Source organism: Dasypus novemcinctus, chromosome 4 (assembly GCF_030445035.2).
Source record: "Dasypus novemcinctus isolate mDasNov1 chromosome 4, mDasNov1.1.hap2, whole genome shotgun sequence".
In the NCBI taxonomy this organism is placed as follows: Eukaryota; Metazoa; Chordata; class Mammalia; order Cingulata; family Dasypodidae; genus Dasypus; species Dasypus novemcinctus.
This window is the reverse complement of record NC_080676.1, coordinates 72306257-72323184: the sequence shown is the minus strand read 5'-3', so window position 1 is coordinate 72323184 and position 16928 is coordinate 72306257. Positions and strand designations below refer to the sequence as shown.

The window sequence follows — 16928 nt, the reverse complement described above, 5'->3', positions numbered from 1 at the left end:
GGTGCTCTAAACCCTAGAAGAGTTTATTCCAGGCCATTTCAACCTTTCCTCTAACTATTTTTCTAGGAGAGAAGAGAGTACCATGTCTTTCTAGTCTGCCATCTTCCTGGAAACTCCTGGATATAGAATTCTTGTTTCTGTTTTTTTTCTTTCAGAACTTTAAATATGTCTTTTTTTTTAATATTAAAAAATTTTTTATTTCTCTCCCCTTCCCTGCCCCTGCCTATTGTCTGCTCTGTGTCCAGTCTTCTCTGTGTGTTCTTCTGTGTCCACTTGCATTCTTGTCAGCAGCATCAGGAATCTGTGTCTCTTTTTGTTGCATCATCTTGCTGCGTCAGCTCTCCATGTGTGTGGTGCCACGCCTGGGCAGCCTGTGCTTTTTTCAAGTGGGGCAGCTCTCCTTACAGAGCACACTCATTGCAAGTGGGGCTTCCCTACACGGAAGACATGCCTGCGTGGCACGGCACTCCTTGCACGCATTAGCACTGCACATGAGCCAGTTCACCACATGGGTCAGGAGGCCCTGGGTTTGAGCCCTGGACCTCCCATATGGTAGGCAGATGCTCTATCAGTTGAGTGAAAGCTTCTTCCCTAAATATGTCTTACTACTGCCTTCTGGCTTCTATGGTTTCTGATAGAAATTAGCTATTAATCTTACTAAACATCTCTTGTATATCATGAGTCACTTCTCTCCTGCTGCTTCCAAGATTCTGTTTTTTGACAATTTGAGTATAATATGTCTTAATGGGGATCTCTTTGAGTTTATTCTCCCTGGAGTTCATTGAGCTTCTTGGATGTGTAGATTCATGTCTATAATCAAATTTGGGAAGTTTAGGCCGTTATTTTTCTCCAATTTCCCCCCCCCCACTCCTTTCACACTCTCCCCTTTCTGAGACTCCCATGATACCTATGTTGGGACACTTCATGACGTCCCTTAGGGTCATTTCATTTTTCTTCACTATTTTTCAATTCTCTTCCTCAGATGGGTTAATTTCAATGGCCTTATCTTCAAGTTTGCTGATTGTTTCCTCTGCCTTCTCAAATCTGCCATTAAATTACTCTAGTGAATTTTTTATATCTGCTATTGTACTTTCATCTCCAGAATTTGGACCTGGTTCATTTTTTAGAAAAGATTTATTTATTTATCCCCCTCCCTCATTGTTTTCCCCTCATTTTTTGCACTCCTGTCCACTTGTCTTTTTAGGAGGCACCGGGAACCAAACCCATGACTTCCCATGTGGAGGGAGGTGCCCATCTCTTGAGCCACATCTGCTCCTGTTTGTTGTGTCTCTTGTTGTGTGTCAGTTTCCTGTCTTGCTTGTCTTCTTTAGGAATCACCAGGAACTGAAACTGGGACCTCCCACATTGTAGGTGGGTTCCCAACTGCTTGAGCCAAATCTGCTTCCCAAGGTTCATTTTTATAGTTTCTATCTTTTCCCCCATTTCTACATTGCTCTTCTGGTTGCCTTTAGTTCTTTGTCCATGGTATCCTTTGGTTCATTGAGAATATTTAAGATGGTTGATTTAACATCTTTGATTAATAATTCCAATGTCAGGGCTTTCTCAGAGATGGTCTCTGTCATTTTTTTCCCCATGTAAATGGACCATACTTTCATGTTCTTTTTTTTTTTTTTTTGCTGAGAATTGGATATTTTAAATATTATAATGTGGTAACTCTGTTAATCAGATGTTTCCCCTCCTCAGAGACTGCTGATTTTTGCCTGTTAAGGGATAGTCATCTGTTTGTTTAGTGATTTTTCCAGGCTATTTTTGCAAAGCTTGTATTCCTTGTTGTGTGTTATCACTGAAATTTCTGTTACATATCTCTGTGGCCAGCTGATGACCTGGAATCAAAGAAAGAAGGAAAGAGAGAGGTGCATGTCTGTTTAAATCACTCAATAGCCACTGTGAGGAAAGCTGCTGCAGCCTAAGAAAGCCTAGGGAGCTTAAACAATGAAAAACATTTGATCCCTCAGGGACTCACCAGATGGACCAAAATGTATAACACACAGTTATTAGAGTACAAAGTCTTTACTTCCCTCCCTGGCACCAGTCAGCATTCTAGGAATGTTGAGGAATGGATGATGGTATTTAACTCATTCCTGCTGTTACCGGATTTTATCTAGGGTCTATGACTATGTTGCAGAAATGAATTTCAAGAGCACATCAGGTGAGTTAGGCCAGTAGTTCATTCAGGTAAGGAGGGAAAAGAAATGGGAGAATACAACAGATCAGGGGTCCCAGGTAGAGAGGAAGGGGGTGAAAAGTGATAAAGAGGGCTGATTTACAGACTACAATTTCCCATTATAAACTATAAATCCCTAGGTTTACTTGTGTGGACACATTGCAGAGGAAAAACCGTGATAGTGCTGCGCAGAGGGCAGGAATGGGTCCACAGGCGAGAGAGTGCACGAAAGACAGAGCTTGGGCCCTTGTGTCTGGCTTTTTGTTTACCATTTTGATTGCTTATTTCTCTCATCAATCTCCCAGAAAGGCCCAATGATAAAGTCCTTGGGGAATATCCAGGGTTTCTTCTGACTTCTGGGGGAAGTTTTCTTCTGAGTGGCAGAATCTTGGGGAGGGTCTTCCAGCAGCCCTCTTGGGGTTATTGATGTCCATGAGGACTTCTTGCCAGGCTCCAGATCCATCTATTGAGTTCCTATTTTACTAGCCAGCTTTACTGCTGATCTCCTACTGAATTTCAACTGTCTCTTCCTTCATCTAATACCCCACTGGTTGCTAGACATGTCTGATCAGGTTCCAGAGCTCTAAACTAGTCCATTTTGATAGTTCTTTGCACTTCAGTGATTGTTTTGGTGGAGGCACCAACCCCCTTTTTTTTTTTTTTAAAGATTTATTTATTTATTTCTCTCCCCTCCCCCCCCCCATTGTCTGTTCTCTCTGTCTATTTGCTGCATCTTCTTTGTCCGCTTCTGTTGTTGTCAGTGGCATGGGAATCTGTATTTCTTTTTGTTGCGTCATCTTGTTCTGTCAGCTCTCCCTGTGTGCGGTGCCATTCTTGGGCAGGCTGCACTTTCTTTCGCACTGGGCGGCTCTCCTTACAGGGTGCACTCCTTGTGCGTGGGACTCCCCTACGCAGGGGACACCCCTGCGTGGAATGGCACTCCTTGCTCGCATCAGCACTGCGCATGGGCCAGCTCCACACGGGTCAGGGAGGCCCGGGGTTTGAATTGCGGACATCCCATGTCGTAGACAGATGCCCTAACTGCAGGGCCAAGTCCGCCACTGGGACCAACCTCTGAAGCTTCCTCCTCCACTATTTTTCATGACATCACTCATTTAAGACTTTTTTATAGCAACATTTAATAATAGTAGTTTTTATTAATACCTTCAGTGAAAGAAAGTGCCACCCCAGAATTTTTTGCCCAGGAATATCATCATTCAAATATAAAGGTAGGCCAGAAATATTTAAAAATATGCCAAAACTTAGAAAATATTGTTTTCATAAACCTTACTAAAGATACCTAGAGCAGTACCTTCCAATAAAATTTTCTGCAGTGTTGATAATGATCTAAATCCTTACCATCTATTATTGTAACCTTTGATCACATGATATTTTGAGTGCATGCAATGTGGCTAATGCAACTGGGGAAGTGCATTTTAAATTTTATTAATTTTAGTTAATTTAAATGTAAATAACTATCTGTAGCTAGTCACTATTGTTTTGTGTAGCACTATTGTATAGTATTTCACACAGAGGTGGGACAAAACTGAATGATTTTGGGGGGCTTAAAATACAGATGGGGGAAGCAGATGTGGCTCAAGTGATAGGGCCTCTGACTACCATGGGAGGACCTGGGTTTGATCCCTGGGGCCTCCTGGCGAAAAAGAAGAAGAAAAAGCATGCCTGTGTGGTGAGCCAATCTGCATGGAGAGCTGAGTGCCTGCATGATGAGCTGAGTGCCTGTGCAAGTGTGCACATGTTGAGCCAGTGCCTGCGCAGTGAGCCAGTGCCTGCATGGCAAGCCAAGTGCCCATGCAGGAAAGCTGAGTGCCCATACAAATGAATCATGAAGCAAGATGATAATGCAACAAAAGAGAGGCAAAGGGGAGCGTCAAGGTGAAGTGCAGCAGAGACCAGGAACGGAGGTGGTGCAATTGACAAGGAAACTCTCTCCATATCAGAGGGTTCCAGGATTGAATCCCAGTGAGTCCTAGAGGAGGAAGATAAGAAGAGAAGACAAAACAAAAAAATACAGATGGGTTTTGTTTTCTAAGCACCATGACTCTTTTTTGAAAAGTTTTGGCCTAGTCCACCAGCCTACTGTACATGTCCAGAACATAGCAAATGCCCCCCCACAGAAGACCTGTCATTCACTGGGAATCTTCTGACTTTCAATCAGTCACAGTAGTCCCACATAACCACTAAAAGCTTCTTTTGGTTTCTTTTGCCCCAGTAGTGTCTCCCTTTACCTTGGTTAAGACTGATCCTCAAAATGCACCTAGATTCAGCAAATGTTTCCCAGAAAGAGAGCAACTACTGTTTACCAGTTCACCTTGGAAGGGCTTCCCCCTTGCTGGAATACCTAGTCCTTGTTACCTCACAGCTCTCCAATATATTTAAAGATATGATATTTCAGAATCATGTAAAAGTAGTATTGGCAGGAGTATTGTCCTGCAGCAACATACTACATCCAAGTGAAAGAAAAATTCACTTGAAAGTCTCAATTATATCTACTATGGCCAAATACATAAATGACACTTCTGTGTGTAACCATAATTCTCACAGTTCATTTAGGCTTCAACATATAGTTATGTAGATTCAAAGTTCACCACCAAGCCTTTCTCCATAGTTTTTGCAGCTATCCCTTGAAGATTAAAAAAAAAAAAAAAAGACAATTAATTGAGCTCTTACCATGTGATGAGCACTGTATTCAACATTTTATGGGCATCATATCATTTAATTTTCACTACTGACATATAAGGTGGGCATTTTCATCTCTCCATTTTTTTATAATTGAAGAAACAGAAACCAAGTTAACATATGGGCCTAGAGCCATATATGAACTCAAAAGCCTGAGCCATGCTTGAGGGACAGAGTTGAACCAGAGGTGGACTGTGTCTAATTGAAAGAGCAACTTAGTCAAGACCCAACTCAATGATTAGTCCCTCATGCTATCAGCCTGATAGAGGGAAGGGGAATCTTTACTGGCAGATAATATCATGGGGAGGCTTTTATTCATACTGACTGACATACAACAATATATTATTAACTATGTGAAAAGGCGGGGAAAATGTGACTGATAATCAAGAGGAAAAAATGACCAGTAGAAAAAGACCAAAAGATGATCAAAATCGTTGTGTTAGTAGATAAGGACTTGAAAAAAAATGAGAAATAAGATAAGGAAAACATAAAAAACGATATGTATGAAAAGATGGATATTTTCAACAGATAAGTGGAATTGATAAAAATTTATGTAAAAAATAAAATTCTAGAACTGAAAATACAATTTTAAAATTAAAACCTCATTGTATATGTTTGACAGCAGATTGATGAAGGTAAAAGATAGAATTAGTAAACTCAAAGACAGGTCAATATAAACATTCAAACTGAAGCACTGAAAAAAATTAAAGATAGTACAAAATGTAAGTGATGTGATGAGTATGGTCAGATAAGCTTACATATGTAATTGGAATCCTAGAAGAGAAGGGAGAGAGAACAGAGCAAAAGCAATATTTGAAGATACAATGGGAAGATGGCAGATTAAAAAGACACACTCTCTTATCCTCCAGAAAAATAGCTAGAGGATAGGCTGAAACAGCCTAGGAAAAGATCTTCTAGGGTTTAGGATACCTGGTGAAGGCTGGACACTACCCAGAGAAGAGAGGGACAAAGGAGGGAAGTCACAATGACAGGATTGGACTGATTGTTGAGGACTCAGAGGGGAGTGGAAATATTTCTGACCTGGGAAAAGGGAGGGGACTTCCAGAGAAGACTGGGAAACTGTCTCAGAGAAAGTTTGAATTACAAGACTCATAGCCTCCAGGCAGGAAGCTCTATCACATTGATCCAATCTGCTTTGCAACAAGTACTCTCTGATCAGGCATTGAACTGAAAGCTGTCAAAGAGCACCATCTGCTGGCAGACCAAGGAAGTGCATGCAAGAAAATTAAAATAAGTAGGAGAGGCTTTTTCTGGCCTCTATAGGCTCCCTCCCCAAGGCCCTAGGAAGTGACTCTGCTACCAGTTACTGTGTTCAGTGCCCAGGTTTGAGCTACTAGCAGGACAATCCTAACAATCCAGGTCAAGTCAAGAATCAAAGAGCAGTGGTAACACAGCCTTCTGCCACTAACTCCCTACAAAAGAGAAAGAAATCGAGCATCTGAGTAAACTACATCCTAATCAGATGCCTAGATAGCAGCAAAAAATTACAAGCCATACTAAGAAAATAGAAGATATGGCCTAAGAAAAGGAATATATTTAAGACGTAATGGCTGAGAAATTTCCAAAATTGATAAAAGACAGTTTAATTTTCAAATTGAAGGAGCTCAGTGAAACCCAAGCCAGATAAGTACAAATAAAACCATCATAGAGCACAAAATAGTCAAACTACTGAAAATCAGAGACAAAGAGTAAATATTATAAAGCAGCTTGAGCTTCCTTTTTGTGCAGCTTTCTTCTCTGGGACTCTTTTCTATGAATTCTGAGTGCTTTGGCCTCCTGAGGCTCCTGGCTCCTTCCCAGCTCAAGGATCACCATGCTCGTCCTGGCTTCCCCTGCCTATGTCAGATCCTGGAAACGATTTCTAGGTGGTAAAGTGGGACATTAAGAGGGCTCACTTCATTTATTTCTCAATGTTCAGACATCATTATTCGACTTCCCTTGATGTCCAATGTCTTGAAAACTGTTGTTTTATGTATTTTGTCTGTTTGTTTGTTTTTTTTCCCACAATGGTAAATCTTGTCCCTATTGTTCCATCTTGGCTGGAAGTGGAAATCATAGAAGACTGACTTTTTTTTTTTTTAAACAAATCAATTTTACTGATATATATTAATAAAGTATACAATCCATCTAAAGTGTGCAATCAATGGTATTTGGTATTATCACATAGTTGTGCATTCATCACTTCTGTCATTACTGGAGCATTTTCATTATTCCAATAATAATGATAAACCAAAAAAAATACAAACAAACAAAAAATGATCACCTCTCAATAGCTCTATGATTCCACTGCCATATGTAGCTGTTATTCCATTTCCATCTCTCTAGTTTATTTGTTTTTATTTTGTAAAAACAGTCTTACATAAGCTATATTACACATATTCACATTTCACAAGAGGTTTCACAGTTGCACAGTCCCATATTATATTTTTAAGCTTTTCTTCTAGTAATGTACATGTCCTTAGACTTTCCCTTTCAACCACTGTCATACTGATATAATAGCACTGCTACTTACAAACATGATGATGTGCTTTCAGCACTTCTATTCATTTCCAGAGATTTACAATGTTTTTTTCCCCAGTTCTACCCAGATTATACCTCAGTTTTCCATTCTCTAATATAAGTCTATTTTCTGGTGATCTATATAACTGGGTCACATGGCATGTCTGTATTCAACTTCCTTAGGATCTGGCAAACAGTTCTTCACAGTAGTCATACCATTCCACATTCCCACCAACAGCAAATAAACACTCCTCTCTCTCCACATTCTTTCCAACACTTGCAGTTTTCCAACTTTTTAAATAGTGGCCTTTAAAAATATATATTTTAAAAATTAAAAAAAAAAGCTTTAGATTACATATATATTATATAAAAAATACAGGGATTTTCTATATACCTTCCCTCCTCCCCCACTTTCTCACATTAACATCTTTCATTAGCCTGGTACATTTGTTACAATTGATGAACCCATATTGAAGCAATATTACCAACCATGAACTATAGTTTACACTCTGCCCTGCACAATTTTGTTATCACAACATGTATAATGGCCTGTATCTGTCATTGCAATGTCATGCAGGACGATTCCAATGTCCTGAAAATGCCCCCATGTTACACCTATTCTTCCCTCTTCCTCTCCTGGAAACCTCTGGTGGCCACTGCGTTTGTATCAGTGATAATAGTTCTTCCATTGCTAGAACAACGAGTCTATAGCAGAGTAATAATGTCTGTTTAATCCATTGTTCATTCCCCAATCTTGTGGGTTTTGGGATAGTGATGCTCACTCTGTTTCTAACTGAGAGAGGGCTTAGATCGCGTGGGGCAAACGGATGAATCTATCTTGCTTGCAGCTGCAGACACTCTCAGTTCCTTGGGAGGGGCATTGTCCATCACCAACTCCTTGTTAGTTGTCCTGGAAGAGCCTAACGCCCCTTGGGAAGTGATCAGTGTTGGGAAGGGGAGGGACACAAATACAGAGGCAATTACAATACCAAGGGTAGATGAACTTGAGGAAACCAGCGAAGCCTGGGCAAGGCCTCAAAAGTTGAGAACAGGAATGTGGTCTTTGCTTTTTTGGCAAAATGGAAAACGGATTAGTGGAGGAAGAGATCATGTAATAGTGGTTTGATTGGCCCTTTTTGTGTAAAAACTTGAGGACGGAGGCTAAATGGAATCGAAACAGCTTCTGCAATTCTATCACAGTTTCTAGGAGCGCATCTGCTGCGAGATGCTATGACGAGAAGCTCTCTCCTGGTGGCCAGGAGTGAGCCGCACGCTCAGGAAACCCAGGCAGCGCGCGCCGCCGGGAGCGGAGGGCGGCGAGGCCACGCCCCCAGCGCCGGGTCTGCGGCTCGCTCGCTCCACCTCCCCGCACAAGGCGCGGGCGGGGCTGCAGGCGGAAGGACACGGAAGGAGGTGACGCTATAAGTGAGCGCCAGCGTCGCGGCGGCGGCGAGAGAGGAAGCTGAGCGGTCGTGGCTCTTGTAAGTAGGCCGGGCACCTCCTCGCCCACGGGCTTCCCCTATCACTGGCGAAGGCGAAGACGGAGTCCGAGCTGCCGCAGGGTCTGGACCCGCGGCGGGGCAGGTGCCGGTAGCGAGGAATGTAGGTAAGCAGAAGCCGGGACGTCAACTCCACGAATGACTTACGGACGGATCGACTGACCTGGCTGGCTGGCCCTTCCCGCGCCAGCTCAGCGCCCCGGCCCGGAGGCCTCTAGCACTGCCCTCCCCCACGCTCCGAATCGGAGGCAGCAGATTTCACCCTGTGCACTGGCGTGCCTTTCTGGGGTTGGGGGAAGGCGCTCGTCTCGAGGGACAGTTCCCCTTCCCTCTTTCTCTCCATCGAAGCTGTACCAAGCAGGAATAGAGAAACGAGCGCTCCTGGCCGCTCCCCCTGTAGCGGGGGAAATCTTTTGAGAGGAAGAGCTGTTGTTAAAGGCCCTTCAGCTCCTGCCCTCTTGCAGGTCAAGGGTTTTTGTTTGTTCGGACAATTGTGCCACCTTGCCTTGGGTTCCTTCCCCACGCTCCTGGGACCTTTTTCTAATGAAAGGGTATGGCCTAGTTGAGCGTTAGCCTACCGGGAAACCTGTTCTATTTTCTTTATTTTTTTCAGCTATACGTGGCAGTGTCAACCCCTGTTCTACTGTATGACCACTTTGTTTCGTTGTTGGCAGAGGTGCGGAGAAAGTATGGGAGATGAGAAGAGTTTTGGATTTAGAGTAAAAAGAGCCGAGTTGAATTCGAGCCTGCCATTTGGGGGTGGTCTTAATCTCATATTAATCCCCCGTAAAGTGGGGCTTTCCTCTATCTATATAAATTGTTTGGGAGAATTAAATGAAATTAAGAAGACAGAACGTTAGTTATGAAGTGTTTTGGGAATCTGGTTAAACTCGGTTTAAGAGTATACAGGATACTTAATAGTAGGTTCCAAATTACGTTTTTTTGTGTTTTGCCCAGGATAAGTAGGGCTTGGCGTGGAGGAGGGTGCTGGAAAAAATGCCAGGATCTTGTGTGGTCAGAACCCTAACTGCAGTCTGTGCTTTGGAGTGGGCAAGCATCAGGAAGAAAGTAGACTCTTTCCTAGTAACCTAACTGTTTTGTGCTTGTTGATAAACATTATGAGCACATGAGGGATGGCCCAAATCACTTTTGCTTAGTTTTGCCCAATGGGCCCTTTCTAGAAAAACAAACAACAAAATCTGGGAGAGGCTTCATTTAAATCTGAGCCCACTTTAGAAGGAATACTTGACATGTTTCTGAGGACCGCTCATGCTTCTTCTAAAACATTTCATGTTAGTCAAAAGTATGCTGAGAATAAATGCACTCAAACCTTTTAGTGACTGGACATTACAGTTCTAAGTCAATTTGAGAAAGTTTTTCTTTACATTGGCGGGAGAAAAATATTTACCACTCTATAGTGTAGTGAACTCCAAGTTAGAGAAGTGTTTGGGAAGAAAGGAAGGAAGATGCAGTCAGTGACTTGAGTGAGTAGTACCTACTCCTAGAGTTGCTTGGTCAGGTAAATGCTTTTCTTTCTTCATTGGGACATGATGATGGCTACATTGCAGTATGCAGCTAAGTGCATTCTTCAGTTCCTTTGACACAAAGTTGTCACTTTGGAACTGTAAATCATGGATACGGAGGGACCTTGAGAGTCATCTTACTCAGTGGTTCCAAAACCCTGCTGTGCATCAGAATCAGTTGAATTAAAGCAAAACCAAACCAAACCAAACCCAGAAGCCTGAACCTTACTTTACTAGGTCTGACGTGGGGCCTGGAGATATGTTTTTTGAAAGCTTCTCAGGTGCTACTCATGGTTTGAGTAGCAGCTTTCACATTTTAGTTTTTGAACAGGCTCAGAGATATGTTATACCCAACTAGTTTGTTGCCTTCTACCCTTCTAAATTTTTTTTTTGCTTTCTTTCAAATAACCTTATTTGAATCATTAGTACTATTTTAGGTTTTGTAGTGCCTTGAGCCAATAAGGGAAAAGTTTTCTGTTAGTTGGACTCATATTTAATGCTCTTTGATGAAAGTAGTAGTTGTTACATTAAAATTTTTACTAAATGTTGCTTAGGCTTGTTTGTTGGCAGAATTATATAAACATATCCCTTTGTAAATCAGATTTTTCTTTTGATTTTTTTGTTTAGTTTTTTTTGTTTGTTTTTTTCAGGAGGTACTGGGGATTGAATCTGGGACCTTGTACATGAGAAGCAGGTACTCAACCACTAGCTACACCTGCTCCCTGTAAATCAGTTTTTGGGTAAGCTTTTATGCTAAGTCTCAAAAACTATGGAAAAAATCCAATTTAAGAATATTTTGCATTTGTGTTCTGGTTTATCGTAACCCTATTGCATTATACACAGGCATTTTTTCTTCTCTGCTCCATCCTGGTATATATGACCACTTACCTTATATCACTAGTCAGTTTCCTGTGAAGCATGTTTTGAGGACTGGGCTCTATGCTTCTCTAACTCACTAATGAACATGACTTAAGTAGAAACTCTCAGCATTTACTTTAAGCATGTCCTTGAATTTTTAGCACTTTTTTTCTTTTCTTGGTTAAGTTGTACTGTGCCACTGATTTAAAGAATTTGGTAGACACCTAGGGAGAATCGACTCATACAGTGGTAATAGCACTGCACATGTATTTTTCTTACCTGTTACAGTGAAACCCTCATGACTTTTGGGGTAGCATTTTCAGAATTAATTAAGTAAGCTATTCGGCATAATTGAGCATTCTCTTTTAAGAAAATATATTCATTCTCAAAGTGTTCTTTGATAACCTTTCCCAATACTTTAGCAATTTAGTGATAGAACCAGAAGTGGGCCCTACATCACAAATCTTTTAAAGGAATATGCTGAATTATTTTCTCTCTGAAAATGACCATGTTTATAGCATGTTAACTTCCTGTAGTCACATGACAGAAGGCATTCTAAATTAGTTGAGTAGAAAAACCATGTTAACAGTCTGAATTCAGAGTCTAGAGAGACATCTGTTATGTCTGAGATGAAAAATCGTATAGCCGAATTTCTAAATTTTTTATTTTTGTGCCTGAAATACCTTAATTCTGAAGATTTAAAAATTGTTCAATTTCAGATTCTGACAGCAGAGTTTTAAAATAGAGGTATTTAGGAATGACTGGTATGCACCCAAGGTCAAAATTTCAATTTAAACTGATATTACAAGTTTAACATTGAAACAGAGGCAGAGGGGAGGGAGGGGATAGTAACAACTTGAAGACCCAGTGAAAAGTGGAGTTTAGAAGTCTCTTGCTGGCCCTTGAGGCAGTCCTCTTTCTCTTTAAAGACCAGAACTGGACACTTAATCCACTCTGTATGTGGTGGCTGGGCATGATTAAATATTACCAGTAGTTATGACAAATGTACAAATCTCTGATCTCCAATCTTGATCTTTTCTATGGTTCCTTCATGCCCTCTGTATGGACAGATCATTTTTTTAAAAAATGTTATTTCTTACTACAAACCATTCATTCTGTCTCGTTTTTCTGTGATGGGCAGCTCTGTCCCTGTCTATTTCCTACTCTCATTTCTGTCTTATTATCTCAAAGAGAAAGAACTTTTTCTTAGTGATGCTTGAGTTAACCTGTAGAGTGGATTTGCTGTAAATTTTGGCCTAAATATCAGGTCCCTTAAGGATTGGTTAGGCCAGCGGGTTCTGGGGTCAGTGAGGATCTAACAGGAGTTGAAAATTCACTTCTTTTGCCCTTGTGTGTTTTTTTTTTTAATCTTCAAAGGAATGTTGGTATTTAGTGAATGTGAACAGAGTACACATTCTGGGAGTACAGAGGCAGATATGTAAAGGGACCCCACGTGAAGGTTGCTTTAATTTTAATCAGTCTTCCCACTTAACACTCACAAGGGCTCCTCGTTTGCTACAGCACAGATGTCTGTGTCAATAGGCCATTCGCACAGAAATGTCCAATACACTAACATTTGTAGCCTATTTACATATAGCATGAGCCCCACTATGAATTAAATAAAAGTATTTTATTGAGGCTGTTCCTTATCTTCTTCACACCATAGCAGCAGATGGACAGCTTACATTAGTCTTTCATTAGGTTTGCCGTAAAAGCTATTTCATCTAATAGTTATTTAAAAATATATATATATATGTATAAAATAAACGTTGGAAAGTTTTGCCTCAGGTAATTTTAGGTAAACGACAGTCCAATTAGCTTAACCTAGTCAGTCTGTTCTCTCAGTGTCCAAAATGACTGAAACTTCCCTACCTGGCTCCTCCTCTTTCCTGTGAATTTCATTTTTAGTAGAAGTCTTTGCTTCCTACTTCACAGACCAAATAGAAGTCACCAGATTTTATCTAAGTTCAGTACTTTTACTTGTGCTCTAGGTATTTTCCCACCATCTTACGGTCTTGAGCGTTTGGTTATCCCTTTTTATTTTTTTTAATCCTTAACTCTTTCTGGCTGTGAAGTCTTTTCCATCTATATTTTTTTATCCACTGTCTAATTTCTATCCACATTAAATTTTTTTAAATCAGAGTAACATATATACATACAGTCAAATCTGTAAGGCTTATCAAAAATCAAAGCAAAACAAAATGCAGATCTCCTGCCCCAGTTCCTTCTTCATTGTTACCACATAGAACTTTTTTTTTTTAACCTGTGTTTGGTATTTAGCCCAAAATTTCATAACCTATTCATTATGGTTTCAATTATAGAAAATTATAATTATAGAGAGAATTTAGCTCTCATCTGCTTCCATCCCCGTATACATTTATAGCTTTCCCTTTCATTTATTTTTTTATATATATACACATTTTTAAATTTTTAGTGAATTATATCATTCATGCGTGAACATACATAAACAATAAGTATAGGAAAGATTGCGAACTTACAAGATAAACATACGTATACTTATATTGTTTGAATAGATGAAATTTAGTATTAACATTATAATAACTATGTATACTATTAAATGCTAAGCCACGTTTAGCTTTTTATACCATGATTACATTTCAAAAAACTGCAATTTTCCTTTTTGTATGACTCCTTGTTTTCTTAGGAGGTCATTATTGTCTAGTATTTTTGTGTGTGTTTTTTTCTGAGTTCCTTTTACCATTCAACTGATAATTCTTGGCTAGCCAACTAAATCTCCTTTTTGTGTGTTCAGATGTAGCAAACATTCTATCAGTGTCAGCCTCTTGGCTACATCTCTTCTAAAGCCTTCTGACTTGTTGCCATAGAGACTGGTTGTTGCCATCCTGAAATCTCTTTTCACCATTATCCAGAAGATGCTTTTCTTCTGTGTTGAATCTCCTGTTGTAGCCTTGTCATTTTGGTTTATTATCCTCTTTTGGTGGAGCACATCCTCAAGTAGTTTCCTCAGTAAAGGTGCAGGGAAATATATTTCTTTTCAGGTCTTGCTTCTCTGATAACCTCTAAATTCTCTCTTCATACTTAAATGTTAGTTTGCCTGGTTATAGAATTTTTGGCTGGGAATTATTTTCTCATAGAAATTTCTGGCTTCCATTGTTGCTGTTGACAAGGTTGAAGTCTTTCTGATTATTGATCCTTTATTGCATGATCTGTTACATCAGTTTGGAGCTTATATCTGCTTTTTGTCCCCATTGGGCTCAAATTTCATGGTGATGAACAACTGTGTTGTAGCTGTTTTGATTCATTGTTCTAAGCTGTGCATGTGCCCTTTCAAACTGGAAACTTCTGTTCTTTAATTGTTGAAATTTTTCTGAAGTTTTTCTTTAAGGTATCTTCTGTTCTATTTTTTCTGTTCTTTCTTTCTGGAAATATCTATTTTTCGTTGATTGACTACCCAAATTGGTCATCTTACCCATTTTATTTTAACACATCTATTTTATTGATACGAATTGATAAAGCATACATTTCATTCAAAATGTACAATCAGTGGTATTTGGTATATTCACATAGTTGTGCATTCATCACTTCAATCATTAGAGCATTTTCATGATTTCAATAATAATGCAAAACAGACAAGAAAATTCTTTACCTTTTAATCTCTCTGTGTTTACATTTGGTATATTTTCTCCATACAACTCCCTATTAACACTATGTATTAGTATTGTATGTTTGTTATAGTTCACGAGAAAACTAATATTGGTACTGTTAACCACAGTCCATTTTCTACCACTGTTCACTGTTAAACAGTCCCATGCTTTGTACAATAGATCATGCTATATTCCTTTTGATGACGTTGTATTTTTACAAAGCTGGGTTTTTGTCAGTTGCTGTAATAAAAATTACTGTGCAAAAATCAATGTAGATACTCTGTAACAAATATTCCATAACAATGTAAGATGTTGGCGGAGGGGTGATATATGGGAATTCTGCATGTTATGCATGATTGTTTTGTAAGCTCACAACTTCTCTAATTTTTTTTTTTGAAAAGGAATATAGTATGATCTAATTTGAAAATGAAATACCTTGAACTAATGTTTTGTGGGGTATCTGATAGATACAGAAGTATCACTCTTTCTCTCTAATTTAGAATAGCCTATGGTCCCCTGTGAATTTACTGCAGAATCCCAGGATGCCTTTGCACATCATTTGGGGAACTACAGCCCTCACTTTTTGATAGTTTGATATATATTTTTTAGGCATTTTTCCTTATAAATATTCAAACATATCCCTGCATTTTTCCCCTTTTATCAAAAATGCAGTCATGCATACTGTTTAGAAACTTGGTATTTTTCATTCAGTAGTTTATTATGATAAAGATAAACATGCACACTTAATTCCATTCTAGCCTGAAAACGTCATTAAAAGAGTAGAGGAATTTTTTAAATCTCAGAAAGACAAAGATTAAGAGCAGTGGTAAGAACAGCAACAAAATTCTGGAAGCTTGGAAGCAGAAAAGACTAGTATAACTGATTAGCAGGCTTTAGAAATCTGAATTATAAACCACAGTGGGGAGAGCCAACAAGTACTTGTTTGTGTTAGAGAATATGTAAAAGTCTTGGGATTCATAGTGTCATGTATTTGGAAATAAAATGTAGGTAGGACAAAAAATATAAGGAGTTATTTAAAACTCTGTTTAAGAAAAGCACTTCCAGATCTGAGCCCTCATCCCTCTCCCATACGTATCAACGGGGTAATTAGAGATTTACTATCTGATGGAAGGAGTAAAACAGTCTCTGAACTAGGGGATACCATGCATACTTGAAGGTGAAATATATTGCTTTGTGAAAGGTATCAACGAAGGCAGAGACCGCTAACCTTTCTTGAGGTAGTTCTCAGAATCCTGTCCTCTCTACCATTTCCCATTCTCCAAAGGCAGCCTTTTTCAAGTCTTTGAGCTGTTCTTTTGGTATAAACGGCATGTCTCAAAATTACCTTTTCATAGTGCTACTTCTTAATTTCCTAGTTAAGGCTTTATTGACTGGAAGATGAAAATTTATTTCTCTTTCCAGTCCCTTCCCCACTTCTGTATACATGCACACTTCTTTTCTACCCTCCCACCTTATCATCCCAATAAACAAGTGATACCATATTTTTGGCTAGAATCATAGTTTCTCAGTGTGGGCAGAATTGTCATTTTGAGCAAGACAGTTCTTCGTTAATCCTATTTAGTATATGTTTAGTATCCCTGGATCCTAAACACTGAATATCAATACCAACCTGGCTTCATTGCAGCAACCAAAATTTTTCCACTCATTCATTTCTAAGTATTTAGGGTTAGGGTGCAGAATGGAGTATCCAGTTGAGACCATTGGATTAGATCATGTTTACCTTATATGACTATGTAAATGGTAATCACAGTTAAGCCTCATAGTATATTATGATTCACTATGACTCTTCCTTTCTTGTACAATTTTTTATCTTTGAAGATAAAATTATTTTTTTGTTTAGTGTTCTCTGCATGTATTTCTGATTTATCCCCAACTGCTTCCTATTGTCTAAATCTTCTGTAGTGCCTTGACTTTAGAATAGCTATCAATTTCACGTTCTTGGTGACATCTCTTCCAGACCCTTCTGAATGTCTCCCTTCTAGATTAGTAACTCTCT

The 16928-nt window shown here is 39.4% G+C and overlaps 1 protein-coding gene across 12 annotated transcripts in view; it reads left to right on the top strand.

Annotated features, from left to right (window-relative positions):
• Window positions 1–8690: 8690 nt before the first annotated feature.
• SENP5 (SUMO specific peptidase 5) overlaps window positions 8691–16928 on the top strand; it is a 60906-nt gene continuing 52668 nt past the window's right edge. For 2 of the 12 annotated variants that reach the window (XR_011648644.1, XM_058295604.2), the window contains exons 1-2: window positions 8833–9011; window positions 11078–11167. The gene's annotated coding sequence lies outside the window, so the exon portion shown is untranslated. Of the gene's footprint in view, window positions 9012–11077; window positions 11168–16928 lie in introns of all 12 variants that reach the window. The other 10 variants (XR_011648645.1, XM_058295605.2, XM_004465887.5 and 7 more) reach the window with 8 other exon arrangements.